At 40.3% G+C, this 18,703-nt stretch overlaps 1 protein-coding gene across 1 annotated transcript in view; it reads right to left on the bottom strand.

Moving 5' to 3' along the window:
- LOC124619619 (medium-chain acyl-CoA ligase ACSF2, mitochondrial-like) overlaps positions 1–18,703 on the bottom strand; it is a 215,173-nt gene that overhangs the window by 66,280 nt on the left and 130,190 nt on the right. The window lies entirely within an intron of this gene.

Here is an 18,703-nt window from a genome sequence, read left to right on the forward strand (position 1 = left end):
CTTGCAGAGTGTAGATCTAGATTTTTATTGCAGACCATAACGACTGTACAGGGGCAAATCCAGGATTTTGGTTTTGGGGTGAAGTGGAGGGGTGATTGAAGTCAGAAATATCACTAGCATAGAGGCATCAAAATTTACTTGTGTGAACAACAGTATTTCATTAGCCGAAGTCTGTCATTATACAGTGATGAGTACCAAAAAAGTCATACAGTTTTATCAAGTTATGCAGAATACTCTTTAAACTACCATATTTCAGTTTAAAAAACTGAAAAAAATACAACTTATCCACAAAAATGTGGTAGTTTGTTATGGTATATATAGATCTTTATGCTTGATTTAAATTGTTTCTCTTGAAAAATGTAAATTTGTTATTGTTCCCTACACCCAAAACCATTAATGCAACATGCCTGCCTGCCTGTGTGTGTGTGTGTGTGTGTGTGTGTGTGTGTGTGTGTGTGTGTGTGTCTCATGCTCCCTGTGCGAGCAGTATTATAGAGGTTGTAGTATGTCCCTAGGTCACTTCTTTAAACTCTATTCACAGACTTTCTCAGAACAGGTTACACATGTGTTCAAGAGTCTTGCCATTTTAGTTCCTCCAGTATCTCTGTGACACTCTTCCATGGATTAAACAAACCTATGACCATTTGTGCTGCCCTTCTCCATATACATTCAATATCCCCCTTAGTTGTACCCAGTACGGATCTCACAAACTTCAACAATATTCCAGGATGTGTTGCACAAGTTATTTGTAAGCAGACTCTTTTGTAGACTGATGGCACTTTCCCAGTATTCTACCAAAAAACTGGAGTCTACCACCAGCTTTACGCATGAGAATCTACTTCATGATTCCATTTAATATCCCTATGAAGTGTTATACCCAGGTATTTGTACGAGTTGGCCAATTCCAATAGTGACTCATTGATATTTTAGTTGTAGGATAGTACATTTTCCATTTCGTGAAGTGCAAAATTTTACATTTCTGAACATTTAGAGCAAGCTGCCAATCTCTGCACCACTTTGCAATCTATCAAGATTTGACTGAATATTTATGCAGCTTCTCTCAGATAGTACTTCATTACACATTACCGCATCATCTACAAAAAGTCTGATTTTACTGTTAATATTGTTTGCAAGGTCATTAATATACATGAACACCAAGGGCCCCAATGCACTTTCCTGGGGCAGACTGAGTTACTCCTCCATCTGGTGACTCTTCATCCTCGATAACATGCTTTGTCCTCTGCCAAAAAGTCCTCAATACACTCACATATTTCACTTTATACTCCATATGATTGTACTTTTGACAATATGTGTAGGTGCGGTACAGAGTCAAATGCTTTTTGGAAATCAAGAAACACTGCACCTACCTGGTTGACTTGATCCAAAACTTTCAGCATGATATGTGAGAAAAGCTCAAGTTGGATTTCACATGATCAATATTTCCAAAAACCATGATGGTTGGCATTCAGGAGGTCATTCTGTTCAAGACATCTGATTATGTTTGAGCTCAGAATATGTTTTAAGAGTCTACAACAAATCAACGTCAAGGATATCTGATGGTAGTTTTGTGGATCACTTTTACTACCTTCTTGCACATGGATGTGACTTGCACCTTTTCTTTTTGAATTGGGCACAGTATTTTGTTCAAGGGATCTACAATAGAACCTAGTGAAAGAGGGCTAACTCAGCCGCAAATTCAGTATAAAATCTGACAGGTATTCCACTGGGGCCTGGAGCTTTGCTCAATTTTTAATGATTTCAGGTGTTTCTCAACACCACTGACACTAATACTTCTTTCATTCATCTTTTCAATGGCACAAGGAATAAAATGGGGAAATTCTCCAGGGGGGGGGGGGAGAGGGGGGGAGGGGGGGGGGGGAAGGGTGTCCTTTGTAAAGGTACATTTGAAAACAGAGTTAAGCATTTCAGCTTCTGTCTTACTCATTAGAGACTGGACGCTAACTTTGGTGCCACTAACAGCCTTTACATATGACCAGAATTTCTTTGGGTTTTGTGAAAGATCACTTTACAATATTCTACTATGGTAGCCATTGGAGGTATCAAGCATTGCTCTCTTGAGAGTCAAACAAATTTCATCCAGCACCTCTTTATCTATAGACCTACACTTTGTCTTACACCTATTAAGCAGTACTGTTTCTTTAGAGGTAAAGTATACCATGGAGGTTCCCTCCCCAGTGTGTGGCAAACTATCCTTTTAAGCTATTCTTTAAACTAAATTAGTATTATATTAATACTTTCAGCTGCTAATGGGTGATGATACATATCGACGGGGATAGGTGAAAATGTGTGCCCCGACCGGGCCTCGAACCCGGGATCGCCTGCTTAATGGCAGATGCTCTATCCATCTGAGCCACTGAGAGCACAGAGGATAGAGCAACTGCAGGAACTATCTCGTGCACGCCTCCCACGAGACCTACATTCTCACCTTGTATGTCCACACATTACATTCATAATGCCCCACCCCAACACACTCATTACTCATGGAAGACATTGTTACCAAGTCCCGTAAGAGTTTGGGGAATATGTGTGCATCCACACAGAAGACAGCTGCAGGTCGGACACGTCCAAAAGAACAGACACCATATCCATACATGTACATAGTTCTGGCAACACCAGCCATGACCTCCTCCTGTGCAGATGCACACATATTCCCCGAACTCTTCCGGGACTTGGTAAGAATGTCTTCCTCGAGTAATGAGTGTGTTGGTGTGTGACACTACGAATGTAGTGTGTGGACATACAAGGTGAGAATGTAGGTCTCGCGGGAAGCATGCGCGAGATAGTCCCTGCAGTTGCGATGGATAGAGCGTCTGCCATATAAGCAGGAGATCCCGGGTTCAAGTCCCGGTCAGGGCACACACTTTCACCTGTCCCCATTGATATATACCAACACCCGTTAGCAGCTGAAGGTATTAATATAATTCTAATTTCGTTCTAGATGGCTGCAGATCATCAATGGTGTCTGTTCTTTTGGACATATGTATATCCGCCATATCCATATACACTCCTGGAAATGGAAAAAAGAACACATTGACACCGGTGTGTCAGACCCACCATACTTGCTCCGGACACTGCGAGAGGGCTGTACAAGTAATGATCACACGCACGGCACAGCGGACACACCAGGAACCGCGGTGTTGGCCGTCGAATGGCGCTAGCTGCGCAGCATTTGTGCACCGCCGCCGTCAGTGTCAGCCAGTTTGCCGTGGCATATGGAGCTCCATCGCAGTCTTTAACACTGGTAGCATGCCGCGACAGCGTGGACGTGAACCGTATGTGCAGTTGACGGACTTTGAGCGAGGGCGTATAGTGGGCATGCGGGAGGCCGGGTGGACGTACCGCCGAATTGCTCAACACGTGGGGCGTGAGGTCTCCACAGTACATCGATGTTGTCGCCAGTGGTCGGCGAAAGGTGCACGTGCCCGTCGACCTGGGACCGGACCGCAGCGACGCATGGATGCACGCCAAGACCGTAGGATCCTACGCAGTGCCGTAGGGGACCGCACCGCCACTTCCCAGCAAATTAGGGACACTGTTGCTCCTGGGGTATCGGCGAGGACCATTCGCAACCGTCTCCATGAAGCTGGGCTACGGTCCCGCACACCGTTAGGCCTTCTTCCGCTCACGCCCCAACATCGTGCAGCCCGCCTCCAGTGGTGTCGCGACAGGCGTGAATGGAGGGACGAATGGAGACGTGTCGTCTTCAGCGATGAGAGTCGCTTCTGCCTTGGTGCCAATGATGGTCGTATGCGTGTTTGGCGCCGTGCAGGTGAGCGCCACAATCAGGACTGCATACGACCGAGGCACACAGGGCCAACACCCGGCATCATGGTGTGGGGAGCGATCTTCTACACTGGCCGTACACCACTGGTGATCGTCGAGGGGACACTGAATAGTGCACGGTACATCCAAACCGTCATCGAACCCATCGTTCTACCATTCCTAGACCGGCAAGGGAACTTGCTGTTCCAACAGGACAATGCACGTCCGCATGTATCCCGTGCCACCCAACGTGCTCTAGAAGGTGTAAGTCAACTACCCTGGCCAGCAAGATCTCCGAATCTGTCCCCCATTGAGCATGTTTGGGACTGGATGAAGCGTCGTCTCACGCGGTCTGCACGTCCAGCACGAACACTGGTCCAACTGAGGCGCCAGGTGGAAATGACATGGCAAGCCGTTCCACAGGACTACATCCAGCATCTCTACGATCATCTCCATGGGAGAATAGCAGCCTGCATTGCTGCGAAAGGTGGATATACACTGTACTAGTGCCGACATTGTGCATGCTCTGTTGCCTGTGTCTACGTGCCTGTGGTTCTGTCAGTGTGATCATGTGATGTATCTGACCCCAGGAATGTGTCAATAAAGTTTCCCCTTCCTGGGACAATGAATTCACGGTGTTCTTATTTCAATTTCCAGGAGTGTATGTATATTCTTTAAATTCTACATGCTCATGGCCTGTGCAGAAAGTTGCAAGTTCCTCATTGAGATATGCCATCGAATTTTTTATCTAATTTACTGAACATATATACATATTTCTGCTTGTTTTAGTTGTCCCTTGTACTTCGGTAATCATTGTTGTCACAAACACATCATGGTCATTGATACAGATTTCAGTGTGGACATCCTCAAAGAGGTCAGGTCTATTTGTTGCCATTACATCCAATACATTTCCATCATGAGATGGGCTCCTAACTATCTGTTCTTGGCAGTGTTCTGAGAGGCCATTTAGTAAAGTTTCACAGGATATGTTATAGTCACAACCTACCTAATGTGTAATTTTCTCAATTATTAGTATCCAGAAATGATTACAGTATTATTGGGGAACTTACGTACAAATGAACTGAGGTTTCCTCTCAAGTTTTCAGTTACATCAAGAGATGAGTCTGGTGGGCAACAGACTGATCCAATTACTTTATGCCCACCCCTGATACTTGGCCTTGTCCAAGCAATCTCACATGCAGCTTCAATTTCTACGTATGTGGATTTGAGGTTTTTTTTTTCCCTACTGCAACAATTCTTTTGATACACACTTAAATTTTCACCATAAATCTCACTGCAATCAATTTCAGGTTCAACCAGCTTTCTCTACCTAGTACTATATGGGCTTCACTGCTTTTCACGAGTGCTTTAAACTCTTGGCACACCACTGCGAATTCTTCAGCAGTTTACCATTAGGATTTTACTGCTCTCACCCGTTTGACGCATTTACACCTACCTCAAGTAGCAGCCTCTGATGTGCAGTGCACACCTGACCTATTTAGGGGGACCCTACAGATGTCAAGCCCTATGACACAAATCCAGCAAGTCGCAGCCTAGCTTGTCACATAACTTTTGAAGTCTCTCATTCAGTACTTCTACTCAACTCAGAATCAAAAGGGCCACAATCAGTTCTGGTGACAATGTTGCAAATTGTGAGCTTCATTGAAACTCCATGCTCAATGCTAGACTTCTTAACCTTCTCTCTCAGTCACTGGAATGACCCAAGAATGACTTTGCAGCCCAGACAAGAAGCATCATTTGTTCCCATGTGCGCCATTATATGCAGTTGGTTGCACCCTGTTTCCACAATGACTACTGGACCAGCTTCTTCAACATGCTGAATGAGGCCCCCAGGCGCACACACCGAGTACACCTGGCATCTTTTCCTGCCATATGTGTCTTCTCCTGACTCCAGACAAAACAGGTTTCTCCACAACAGGTGAAATGAGCCCCACTTGCTCAGTTTTAGTTTCAGTAAAAGATGGCCCTCAAACTTGTGGCTTAGCGAATCATTACAATGCCCCGAGTCTTCCCCAATTCCCGTCCACCTGCTACAGGACTCTTAGACCTGTCACTGACACCACTTGCAGTAAAGTGGCCAGATAATGACAGATCTTGTACGTTCTGCACAGGTGAGGACAGTACTTTAAGTACCTGTGGTAGAGGTAACTGGTGTGTTAGAAGAGCTCCAGAGAGCTGTGTACTTGTGTACACAGAGTGTTTTGGATAGGAATTTTAATTCGTTGCAACTCAGCATTTGTGGTTCACAGTTCAACCAAAGTATACATCACACCTGAATTTCATAGTAATTGTGTACACAGCTCTCTGGAGCTCTTCTAACACACCAGTTTGCAGCAACTGTCACTCGTTTGACAGTCAGTGTGATTTCCAGCTGCTTACAAACGGACAACCAACTCGCTGAGTGTTTGAGAACAGCATTCACAGTGGGACTGTATTTTGGCTGGTGCAATGTATTACAAAGCAATGAACAAAGGACTTCAAATTAAACCTTCTGATTATCTTTCAATTGTAGAGCTAAAAAGTTGTTTGTTACCTATAAAAAATGGAGCAGATACAAAAAACAAGATTTCTATTCAGGCAACACAAAAATCTGTGGTAGAAATTACTAGTTTCATAAAATGTCTTTATGTTAATTGTAGTTGTTAGCAAACTTGAAAACCGAGTTAATTTACGATAAACGCAGATAACATATAAGGCTACTCCTCCTAAGAGACAAGTAAATTTAACACAAAAAATTAGTTACTAAATCTGCTACGGAAGCTAAATCACAAATGCCGATTTGTTACAAATTGCTCATAGATTATACGAAGGACAATGTCAGCTTCTGAAAATTCTCAAAAACCCATGTTTATTTGCATTGTTATACTATGAAATTCAGGTGTGATGTATACTTTGGTTGAACTGTGAACCACAAATGCTGATTTGCAATGAATTAAAATTCCTATCCAAAACACTCTTACCACTAACTTATGAAAACATATTTTTGTAAGTGACCAAAAATTCTGAAACTAACTTATTTTTCACATAATTGTACAATGAAATTAGATTATTGTTCTGAACAAGGATAGAGGCCTTCTGTCCTTAAAATTTAAGAGAGCACAATTTACTTTAATCATACAGTTTATGATAACAATACTAATTTAATGTGGCATTTGCGAATGTTCAAAATTTCAACTAAATTGCAATTCAAACGGAGGATGATTCAATCAATGAAAAAATACGCAGAAGAAGCGACACGCACAGTAAAATATGCATATATAGAACTTTAAATCGAGACACGATCTTGTACAAGTGGTCTTTCACAAGGGAAAACTTCTACATTGGCTTTTATATATAAAAAACATGCGTTTTGTGCAGATTTTTTCACTTAGCTAATTAAGTACCACAAAACAAACCAGGAAGGACAGCAAGAGTGAAGTTTCCTACAGTTACTGCAGCAACAGCAATGAGCTGTTGGAGTCTATCACCAGTAAATGTGCCAACTATAGCAATAGCACACAGGAGCATCAGCCACAGTAAGTGCTAACTTAAGGCCAAGAGGGCCTGCAACAAAGGAGGATTTTTGCTATGCCCCTAAAAAAGATCAGACTCGACAACTTAAGTTGAAGTTCAGACATACAGTAATGCTATAAATAAATCCAAACATACAGTTTTAATTAATGAGACAGTGGCAGAATTCTCTCATGGAAATGCATTGTTTGGTGTGAAACATGACTGTCCGAAAACTCTATTTTTCTACTGTACAGCATTTTAAGAGTAAGCTGAATGAGCTAGAACTTTTAACAAGCATGAACAGTGAACTGTCAGATGCCAAAATACTGGGTATATTGGAACATTACAGGACACCTCTCTGGACAATCATTTGTGCTACCACAATTCAAACTAGTGCATCACTTTTGAAAGAAAGTCTTCAGTGGTGGAGGAAGCTGTATATTTGTAAAAGACAGTGTTACAGCTTCACCACTGGACATGTGCAATTCTCACTCTACAGAGAAAGACACGGAATTGACAGGTGTTGAAATCAAAGATATCACTGTTATGTAATATCAGTTTATACATCTCCTTCAGGCAGCTTGTGCTCCTTTATATAAATTTCATACCAGTATTACAAAAAGTGGTAAAAAGGAAACCTTGCAGAGTCATAATCTGTGGCGATTTTAATATCAATTTCCTTAGAGAAGGTGACGATCAGTGTAATTTTAAACATTTCATGAACTGTTAGAACCCTGATATGAAGTGTACATCCCCAAGTAGTGTAACCAACCAAAGAGTAAATGCTCTTTACCAAGTAGCTAGCAACATAGATTGTTCTGTAAATCTAGGATTTTCTGACCATAATGCATGAGTATACAGCCAGTCTTTCTAGGAAGTAAAAAACAAAAGAATTACAAATCACAAATTTTTGTCAAAGCAATGTCCTTAACTTTTTGTGTCAAATGCAGAGATGCTAACACAACACACACAACTTTTACTCCATCCTCGCACTTCCAACTCTCACTAGTAACTACTCATTGACAAAGATTTACTTCTAACAACATGTGGCAAAGACAATATCTTTGAAACATACATTTCAAAAATAAAGAACAAGTTATTTATCATTGCTTATCTTATTCAGAACCCCAAAATCATCATCGTAATTACCTAAAATGTGTATGTATGTTGACGTTTACACATTTTTGTATAGCTACATGGTAGAAGATTTTCTGGTTTTGAGTGCTCAACTTGGGAATCTGTCATTTCATCTGAACCAAGATCTGTTAGTACATTTACCTCACCATTCCCTATTTTATTATACTGCAGAAACGTAATTGTACTCAGGTGTGCACTTCTTTATCTAAAGCAAATAGACTGCCACGAATGTCTTTCTTCAGCACTCCAAAAACATGAAAATCGCATGGGGACAAATGTAGACTGCATGGAGGATACCTAAGAACTTTGCAGCAAAGCTTCTGCAGCGTGCTCAAAACAACCTTGGTAACACATGGCTGTCGATTTGCTACGGATGAAGATGTGCGTGCTCGGTGCAGCAATGCTTCTGCAGACAACTACAAATATTTTTACATCAAGGCAGTGATGGTCTTATGTCACAGTGGGATGAATGTATAAACAGTTATGGTGATTACTTTTGAAATAATGTAGAGTTTACCTGTTTTTCCATTTGTCTCTTTTTCATTTGACTGCCCACTTATATTTGTCTTACTGTGTCAAACCTTTACTTATTAATGAGTAGATTAAGACAGTATTTAAAATCATCATAGTTGGTCAATGATTTTAATGAATATTTAGAACTAAATTTTTGTTGCCCTGGAAGCGTTACATACATAGCCTGCAGCTCGATTCTGTGCAGCATGAATCGAGAACCTTTGATTGGGTTAGCCGTTCTGTAATTTAGTGCCTCCCTGATGTGTGGGAGGATGAGCCTCCACCAGTGTGAAGAAAGTTACGTGTCATCCAACAATGGAGATGCACCTCATTTCACTGTTGATACTCGTCACCGTATAAATAATGTATTTCGTCTCATACGGAAAAAAAGAGTTGAGTCAATTCTTCGGCCTCCACCCATCTCCGGACGTAAGACAACTAGACATTTGTTAGTCGGGGCGTATTTTGAAACCTGTTACGTATCGAGCCCTGGCATAGTGGAAGGCTGAGAAACCATATACCAGGGACACAACAGCGAAGCTGGGATTGGAATACAGTGTGCGAATAACTGAATGTGTCACTCTCACAGGAGACTGACAGGGTGGTTAACTAGAGAAGAGTTCAAATGGTTCAAATGGCTCTGAGCACTATGGGACTTAACATCTGAGGTCATTAGTCCCCTAGAACTTAGAACTACTTAAACCTAACTAACCTAAGGATATCACACACATCCACGCCCAAGGCAGGATTCGAACCTGCGACTGTAGCGGCCGCGCAGCTCCAGACTGAAGTGCCTAGAACCACTTGGCCACTCTGGCCGGCTAGAGAAGAGTCAATGACAAACCGAACAGCGGGTGAAGAGGCCTCTTTTCACCCATATGGTGGACATCTGCTATCTCAGCTGATATCCAACAATACTGGTGTCAATATTGTCAACTCGCGCTCTTTCTCACCCTTCTATGTTGCAGATGTACTCCTCACACTTGACGCTTTCAGACTGATCGGCTGTACATTAATTTCTACATTGTCTTACCTGCAACGGAAATAATACTCACCGAAATGCATGTGAATGTTTAATCTTCTGGTCGAGCACAAATGGTGCCACCTGTTGTGCGTCAGTATAAAAATATCAACACGTGAGCGCATCGTATTCCTGAATGACGTAGTGAAATATCGTACTTATCCGCCGACACCAGACATGCAACTTTGATGTAAAATGTTTCCCCTTTAGGTTATGAACGTACGAGTGCAGGTTATAGACACATGGTTGACGGCATATGGAGGATTCAGTCTAGCCTTGAGTCACGCTCTGATAGCCTACCGGTAAGGCGACCGTTCGCAGTTAGCGAGAAGTTGTTCATCCTCTACCATTACTTTTCCTCAATAGCAGTCGTCGATACCAGTATTATTCTTCGAATTTTTAACAGGTCAGTATTATCTCAGTTGCTTTTCTGAAAACTTTCATGTATTTTCATACACAGTATGTTTTATATCTAGCTAAGATTTATAAAAAGGAATTACTTTATAAAATATTTTGGTTTGATGTTATAATCGATAAGTACTAGTTCTGAATGTACAGTTACAATTATTTTTTTTAGAAACCTTTGAAACTACGAATTATTGGCACATTTAAAATTTATATTATTACTTACGCAATCCTGTACTGTTTACTATATTTATATTTGGATTCATTTATGAAATAAGAATCTAAATTAATAATGTAACGGAAACTAGTAGAAATTCATTTGTTAAGAATTGTAAATCCTTTGGAATGTTGTTTTTTCCGCAGAGTGTGGAAGTCGTAAGCTTGCCTCAGATGTGATCGGACGAATATTTCCGCGAATAGTGTAATTTCGGCTTTGTTAATGTGAATAATCAAAATACTGCATGAAATACTAAAATGTGATTAAATATATTTGCGTAGAAAATGCTGCAACGACAATCTTCATATTTATTTAGTTCAAATCAACCATGAGGACCTCATGTGATATTTTCAGCTTCAAGAATCAGACTCCTAGACAAGAACTGGAGCCATCTCAACATGACATGCTAAGTAACCTTGAAAGTTTATTGTAATCTTCGCTACTCTCAAATCTTCATAAAAGACTGCTTATTAATTACTTGAACTGGACATTGTTTAATGTGGACAATAGATGGAATCAGGAAGGAGGGGGGGAGATTACAAAGTCTAGGTTTGAGTCCCGATCCAGCACAAACTTCCATTGTCGTTATTCCATTACAAACATGATGGTTGTCCATATTCACAAATGCGAATACATTTCATGTACGAGGGCTATCCACAAAGTACGTTACGTTTTGGAATTAAAAATAAATAAAGTACTGGAATTTTTTTTATTATATACAAATGAAAGCCATACTTAAATACTACTTTCCGACATAGTTGCCATTTAAATTAAGGCACTTATCGTAGCGATGGACGAGCTTGGAAATTCCTTCGTCGTAAAATTCGGCCGCCTGCGCGTTCAACCACGTGGTTACCTCTCCTTGAAGCTGTGCGTCGTCATCAAAACGCTGCACAGCCAACCACTTCTTCATTGCTGGGAATAAGTGGAAGTCGCTCGGTGCCTGGTCGGGACTGTAAGGCGGATGAGGAAATAGCTCCCACTTAAAAGATGCGAGAACTTGACGAGTGGCATTTGCCGTGTGGGCCCGGGCGTTGTCGTGAATCAGCAAGATCTTTGAGCCCAACTTTCCCCTGCGCTTGTTTTGTATTGCTCTTTTGAGGTTGTGCAGAGTTTGGCAATATCTTTGAGAGTTTATTGTAGTGCCTCTTTCCAGGAAATCCACAAAAACCACATCTTTTCTGTCCCAAAGGACAGGCATTACGTGGTTGAAGGCGCAGGCGGCCGAATTTTACGACGAAGGAATTTCCAAGCTCGTCCATCGCTACGATAAGTGCCTTAATTTAAATGGCATCTATGTAGAAAAGTAGTATTTAAGTGTGGCTTTCATCTGTATATAATAAAAAAAATTCCAATACTTTATTTATTTTTAATTCCAAAACGTATTGTACTTTGTGGATAGCCCTCGTATTTCATGACGGGCTGTGGTCGCCACAGTGCCTGTTCCTTCGAACGTGCGTGCATGGCTGAACAAATATTCCATCACATTTCTAAGCAACACAAGCAGTGCAATGTCGCATAATCAGTACAGTGTTATCACCAAATTGAAGGTGATTTAGATACACTGCAATGAAAGATATTACTTTTCCTATTTCCCAGTTTAAGAATTAAAAAATTCTACTGGAGCTGCTGGAAATATTTTTCGTTACAATCTAATTTTTGTTTCGACCATTGTGCATTTACATGAACCGTATTTTAGGGCAAAATTTCGCAGCAATTGGGTAGTACTCAACATCGCCTCTATGTAGCTGCAATACATGGCAATACTGTGGCATGGTCGGGCAATGCAGAAGTATTACACGTAGCTGCAGAAATGTTGCCGGCGCTGTCCAACAAGTGAGAATATTTTGCACGGTGGGGCCACATTCTCAACCTTGTTTCTTTATCACGGGGAGAGGGATACATTTACTTCCCTAGGGTTTTCTAACTAGAAAAAGGCTTTGGAAAAATTCCGTCTTCATGACAATACGTTTACGTATAAAGAAGTTGTTCTGAAACTAATTCCAATCACTAACCGAGGTGTGGCCTCCCAATTGAATGAACAGTTATATAGTGATATGAAGAAAACCTGTTTAGCTCTTGAGACAATTTTTACTACCGTGAAGTTTCTATGCCGACAAGGACTAGCAATTAGAGGGCACGAAGATGTAAACTCAATTTTTTTTCTCAATTGTTGGAACTCCGAAAGACTGACATACGACCTGAGTTTAAAGATTGGGTAGAGCGTTCGGGGTATAACTTCACGTCCCACGATATTCAAAATGAGATCATTGATATACTAGGAAAATCCGTGTTGAGAAAGGTATTGGCTTCAATCAAGAAGACTGATCATTTTTCTATTTAGGTTGACGAAACAAGTGATTCTTCAGTTCAAACAACTGTCATTTTGTATTCGTACTGGCGATGAATCCTTTATCATCAACAAAGACTTTATTGGCTTATACGAGACCCCCCAACACTGAGTCACAAACTCTGTTCAGTATTTTAAAAAACGTTTTTGCTCGTCTTAATTTGTCAATAGATAACTTAAAAGGATAGTGCTATAATGGGGCCTCGAATATGAGAGGTAAGTTCAAAGGACTAAAAAAATTAGCTTTGGATATACAACCAGAAGCACTTAACATGCACTGTACTGCTCACAGTTTAAACTTGGCAGTTTTAGACAGTCTCCGCCATCTTACGTTTATGAGGGATATTATGGCTTTAGCCAAGGACTTAATGAACACCGTAAGAGAATCCAACAAAAGGATGGAAATTTTTCAGAAGCATACGCTCTGAGAGCGCCAACGACCCCTTTGCCCGACTCTATAAACTATGCGAGCTTCTAGTATCTTAGGAATATTGAAAAACTTGTAAGAACTACTGGAGTTTTTTGGACCATTTTCTGCAGGGGACAAAACAGAGACAGGTTACAAACGTGCAGCCTACCTTGAGTCAGTGTTACAATTCAAGACTTATTTCTTTTTACATCTTTATTGCCATGCAATGAATCCAGTAGAGGATGTCAATGAAAAATGATCAATGCCCTCATCTAAGTGTTGCTGATCTGGAAAAAAATATGAGGGCTTGATTTGTACATTGAATGGAAAGCGTCATAGTTTTGAACACTTTTGGGAATTGTGTTTAAAAGAAAACCTTCACAAGTTGATGATCCTTCACTTCCTCGGAATCTAAGTATATCAAAGAAGTATGAAAACAACGAAGCCAGCTCACAGCAACCTTTCAAAACCCCAAAGGAATACCACAAAGCTACTTACATTGAAGTTTGTGAAAAGGTGCAATCTTGCATTACCGAGCAACTGGACTAACACAGGTCATTGCAGTTTAACAAGAGTGCTTGGTTTTAGTTAAATAGAGGTGAAACAAATTTGGAAAAATCAACTGAGTTTTTCAAAAATGACCTAGACAATGACAGACTGCGCTTACACGTGAATTTGTTAGCCGATATCGCTAATAAAAAACAAGTGATCTTAAAAAACATGCGTGATGTAAGAAAGTACAGTCGTGGACAAAACGAGCGAGGCCCCTCGCCTTTTCGTTATGCTGATCCGCAGAGCTTTAAAGTCTTCTACACAGTACAACAGGCAAGGCGGCGAAGTGCTACCTACGTATTATGCACAGGCGTGAAATTGAAAAACTATCCGAACTTTGTCAGACTGTTTTCAATCATGCGTAAGACTACATTAATGCTAATTAGTGTGTTAAACACAAAACGTAACTATAAGATATAAATGAAAGAAGAAACGCTAATTAGTATGAACTGTACTAATAAAAATGAATTTCAGCTTATCGAGATAACATAACTGTTTTAGTAAGACGAAGTACCCCAGGTCGTTACGAATTAGTAAAATACTATGCGCATTCGGCCGCGAAAAGGTATGTGTCAACGTTCAGGCCAGTCAAACTCTATTACCGCTGCTGACCTACCATGAAAGTGTGCTAATTTACCAATGCGTGAAGATTCATAACGAAACCAGTTAAAAATCATTCAGTGCTACACGTAAGTCAATTCGGTTATTAACAGAAACGGAAAAAGTAGGCAGTAACAAGTATGAAATTCTACAAGACTTTCATATTGACATCCACAGGGCGCCAATACAGAATAAAGGTAGCAATAAAATTTATTGGGGGCGAGAGAATTTCTTAAAATTGCTTTACTGATAGTCTATCTGCCTCCATCGAGATTAGAACCGAAAACAGACCAGACCTGCCTTGCAGTACCAAACACCTTTCACTACGCTAGCAGACAACCCAGGCAAACAGCCCTCTGTTATTACCCCAGACATGAATAAGACGGCAATTTCGCAATGAACATGGCAAAATGATCTGCAGTTTCTGTTGCATGGAGCTTTCTGGACTCAAAAACAAGAATTTTCTACCTTTGTGTCACCGCTTATGTGACACTCATTCTGAATGTTTATCGAAATAACAAAATACCGTTAATAGCGAGTAAAATTAGTAGGATAATTCTGCACCGCCCCAGGAAATAAACAGCTACATAGCTGCCAAACGCATTCTACAATGTTTCGAATTCTCCATTAGACTCGCTACAGCCATGAAATGTTCATGGGAATGCTCCCATTTCTAAAACGCAGTGGCATTAACATTGGGATCTGAATTACCACGTGTATAGGCAAATGGATTTTATTTACGTTCCTGTAAAGGCGATTTTGATAGAAAGCGTAGCTACGAGTAATATGCTGATATATCGACTACAACTAGAACATTTCGAATAAAGCGTACGGTGGATTATTTATGCGGCCTTCATCTTCAGTAACTGTCGTAGCTATTTTCTTTATTACGATTTCGTCAGCTAAATCGGTAAAAATGTAACCCTACTAGTCTCACTTTCTAGACAGTCTATCTCTCTACCAAACGCTTAAAACCCGTTTACCTCGAGTATGGGTAGACATAATAAGCGGAAATGTATCGCACTTCCTGCGGTATACGGTCCCTTGGTGGTGTAAAAAAGTGAGCTATGTCAACGCAATCTAAAGATACGGCCGTTTATTTAAGGAAAATTTATGCGAAAGGTCAAAAAATGACTAAGAACTATGTGACCAAACTGATTAGGTCATCAGACCCCTAGACCTAGCACTACTTAAACCTACCTAACCTAAGAACATCTCACACATACATGTCCGAGGTAGGATTCCAACCTGCGACTGAAACAGCCGCGCGGTTCGTGACTGAAGCGCCTAGAACCGCTCGGCCACTGCACCCAGAGAAACTCTTTTTCACCTCATGTACAATAATAATATATACTGTCTAGGGAGGATAAACTGTATTCGCCAGCAACTCAGATCAATTTAACGCACCTAGGTGTTTGTCTATAGCTGAAAATAATGAACAAAAAATAAACAGCAAACAACTTCGATGTTCAAATCAAATGTAACTGACATGTCGCAATTACAAGATAATTTCGTTGTTACATCTACATGACTACGTCTACAGGATTTCCCTGTATTCCAGACTTACGTGCCTGGCAGAGGGTTCATCGAACCACATTCGGACAATTTCTCTACCGTCCCACTCCTTAACAGCGTGCGGGAAAAAGGACCACTTAAATCTTTTCTTACGAGCCCTGAATTACATTATTACTATGGTCATTTCTTCCTGTGTAAGTTCCCGAGGAAATAATATTTTGGCATTCAGAACAGATGTTGGTGATTGAAATTTCGTGAAAAGATCTCGCGGCTACGTAAAACGCTATTGTTTTCATAAATGTCACCGCAACTCGCTTATCAAATCTGGGACTTTATCTTTAGATTTCCGCTTATTATGTCTACCCATACTCGAGGTAAACAGGTTTTAAGCGTTTGGTAGACAGATAGACGGTCAAGAAAGTGAGACTAGTAGGGTTCCATTTTTACCGATTTAGCTAACGAAATCCTAACAAAGAAAATAGCTACGACAGTTACTGAAGATGAAGGCCGCATAAGTATTCAACCGTACGCTTTATTCGAAATGTTCTAGTTGTAGTAGATACATCAGCATATTACTCGTAGCTACACTTTCGATCAAAATCACCTTTACAGGAAAGCAAATAAAATCCATTTGCCTATACACGTGGTAATTCAGATCCCAATGTTAATGCCACTGCGTTTTAGAAATGGGAGCATTCCCATGAACATTTCATGGCTGTAGCGAGTCTAATGGAGAATTCGAAACATTGTAGAATGCGTTTGGCAGCTATGTAGCTGTTTATTTCCTGGGGCAGTGCAGAATTATCCTACTAATTTTACTCGCTATTAACGGTATTTTGTTATTTCGATAAACATCCAGAATGAGTGTCACATAAGCGGTGACACAAAGGTAGAAAGTTCTTGTTTTTGAGTCCAGAAAGCTCCATGTAACAGAAACTGCAGATCATTTTGCCATGTTCATTGCGAAATTGCCGTCTTATTCATGTCTGGGGTAATAATAGAGGGCTGTTTGCCTGGGTTGTCTGCTAGCATAGTGAAAGGTGTTTGCTACTGCAAGACAGGTCTGGTCTGTTTTCGGTTCTAATCTCGATGGAGGCAGATAGACTATCAGTAAAGCAATTTTAAGAAATTCTCTCGCCCCCAATACGTTTTATTGCTACCTTTCAGAATTTCGTACTTGTTACTGCCTACTTTTTCCGTTTCTGTCAATAACTGAATTGACTTACGTGTGGCACTGAATGATTTTTAACTGATGTCGTTATGAATCGTCACACATTGCTAAATTAGCACACTTTCATGGTAGGTCAGCAACGGTAATCGAGTTTGACTGTTCTGGACGTTGACACTGTTTCGCGGTCGAATGCGCATAATATTTTACTAATTCGTAACGATCTGGGGTACTTTGTCTTACTTCAACAGTGATGTTATCTCGATAAGCTGAAATTCATTTTTATTAGTACAGTTCATACTAATTAACGTTTCTTCTATCATTTATATCTTATATTTACGTTTTGTGTTTAACACACTAATTAGCATTGATATAGTCTTACACATGATTGAAAACAGTCTGACAGAGTTCGGATAGTTTTTCAATTTCACGCCTGTGCATAGTATGTAGGTAGCACTTCGCCGCCTTGCCTGTTATGCTGTGTAGAAGACTTTAAAGCTGTGCGGATCAGCCTAACGAAAAGGCGAGGGGTCTCGCTCGTTTTGTCCACGACTGTACATTACACAAGAGCCTGCAGTTGAAGAAATGTTATGTGAAGTAGTGAAGTGCACTATGCTTCTCCAAGTAGTTCCAATCACGACAGCAACAGCAGCAACGGCCATTTAGCGCCCTTAGACGTCTGAAGTCACATCTCGGATCAACAATGGTACAGAAGCTATTGACCAACTTGGCTGTTCTTCATGTTCACCGAGATGTTTTGGAGCAACTGGATATCCGACCAGTCATCAACGACTTCATATTCAGTAATACAATCAGACAGTCGACATTTGCACCTTTTTAAAGACACTCTAGCCCTAATAACTGTATTTAGAGCAATATTAAAAATCTTTATAAAATAGAGAATTAAATACATGCATAATAAATTATCAGTTTCGAAATATTAGTACTAGTTTCGTACTGTATTACTATGTTACTATATTACTATAGTACTGTAACAGTCATTTTCAAATAGTTAAATATTTTTATGGTGTAAGACCCAATTAAAACCCGCTATTTACATACTTTTTGACTGAAAGTATTAGGCATACTGTATTAACTTTATTAACTGTATTAAAGCATTAACATTGTGATGCTGTTTTTATTTAATGAACCCCGAGCCTTATTCAAAGTAAGCTTGAATTAGCTACTTCACTTTTCAATCAAAGTGCTATTACTGTGCGACAGCAATATTTTATATTTTATTCTTTTAATGAAAGTTTAGTATTTAAATATAATTTCAGTATTTTCAGAGCTATATATTCACTGCTCTATAAGCATGATTATTACTGTAAATTAAATTAGCTTTTTACGAAAATATCGTGTGTGTTTATGTTTTCTTTCATTTGTCAAAGCCAAAAAATGTGTCAGGCTTGTCGAGTTTCTTGGCGTGTCGAGTTATGGAGAGTCTAGTTTTCGGGCTTCTGATGTTGATCATATGACTCTAAATTACTTTGTTCGAGAGAGGCATATGTTAAAGAGGT

Source organism: Schistocerca americana, chromosome 6 (assembly GCF_021461395.2).
Source record: "Schistocerca americana isolate TAMUIC-IGC-003095 chromosome 6, iqSchAmer2.1, whole genome shotgun sequence".
Classification (NCBI taxonomy): domain Eukaryota; kingdom Metazoa; phylum Arthropoda; class Insecta; order Orthoptera; family Acrididae; genus Schistocerca; species Schistocerca americana.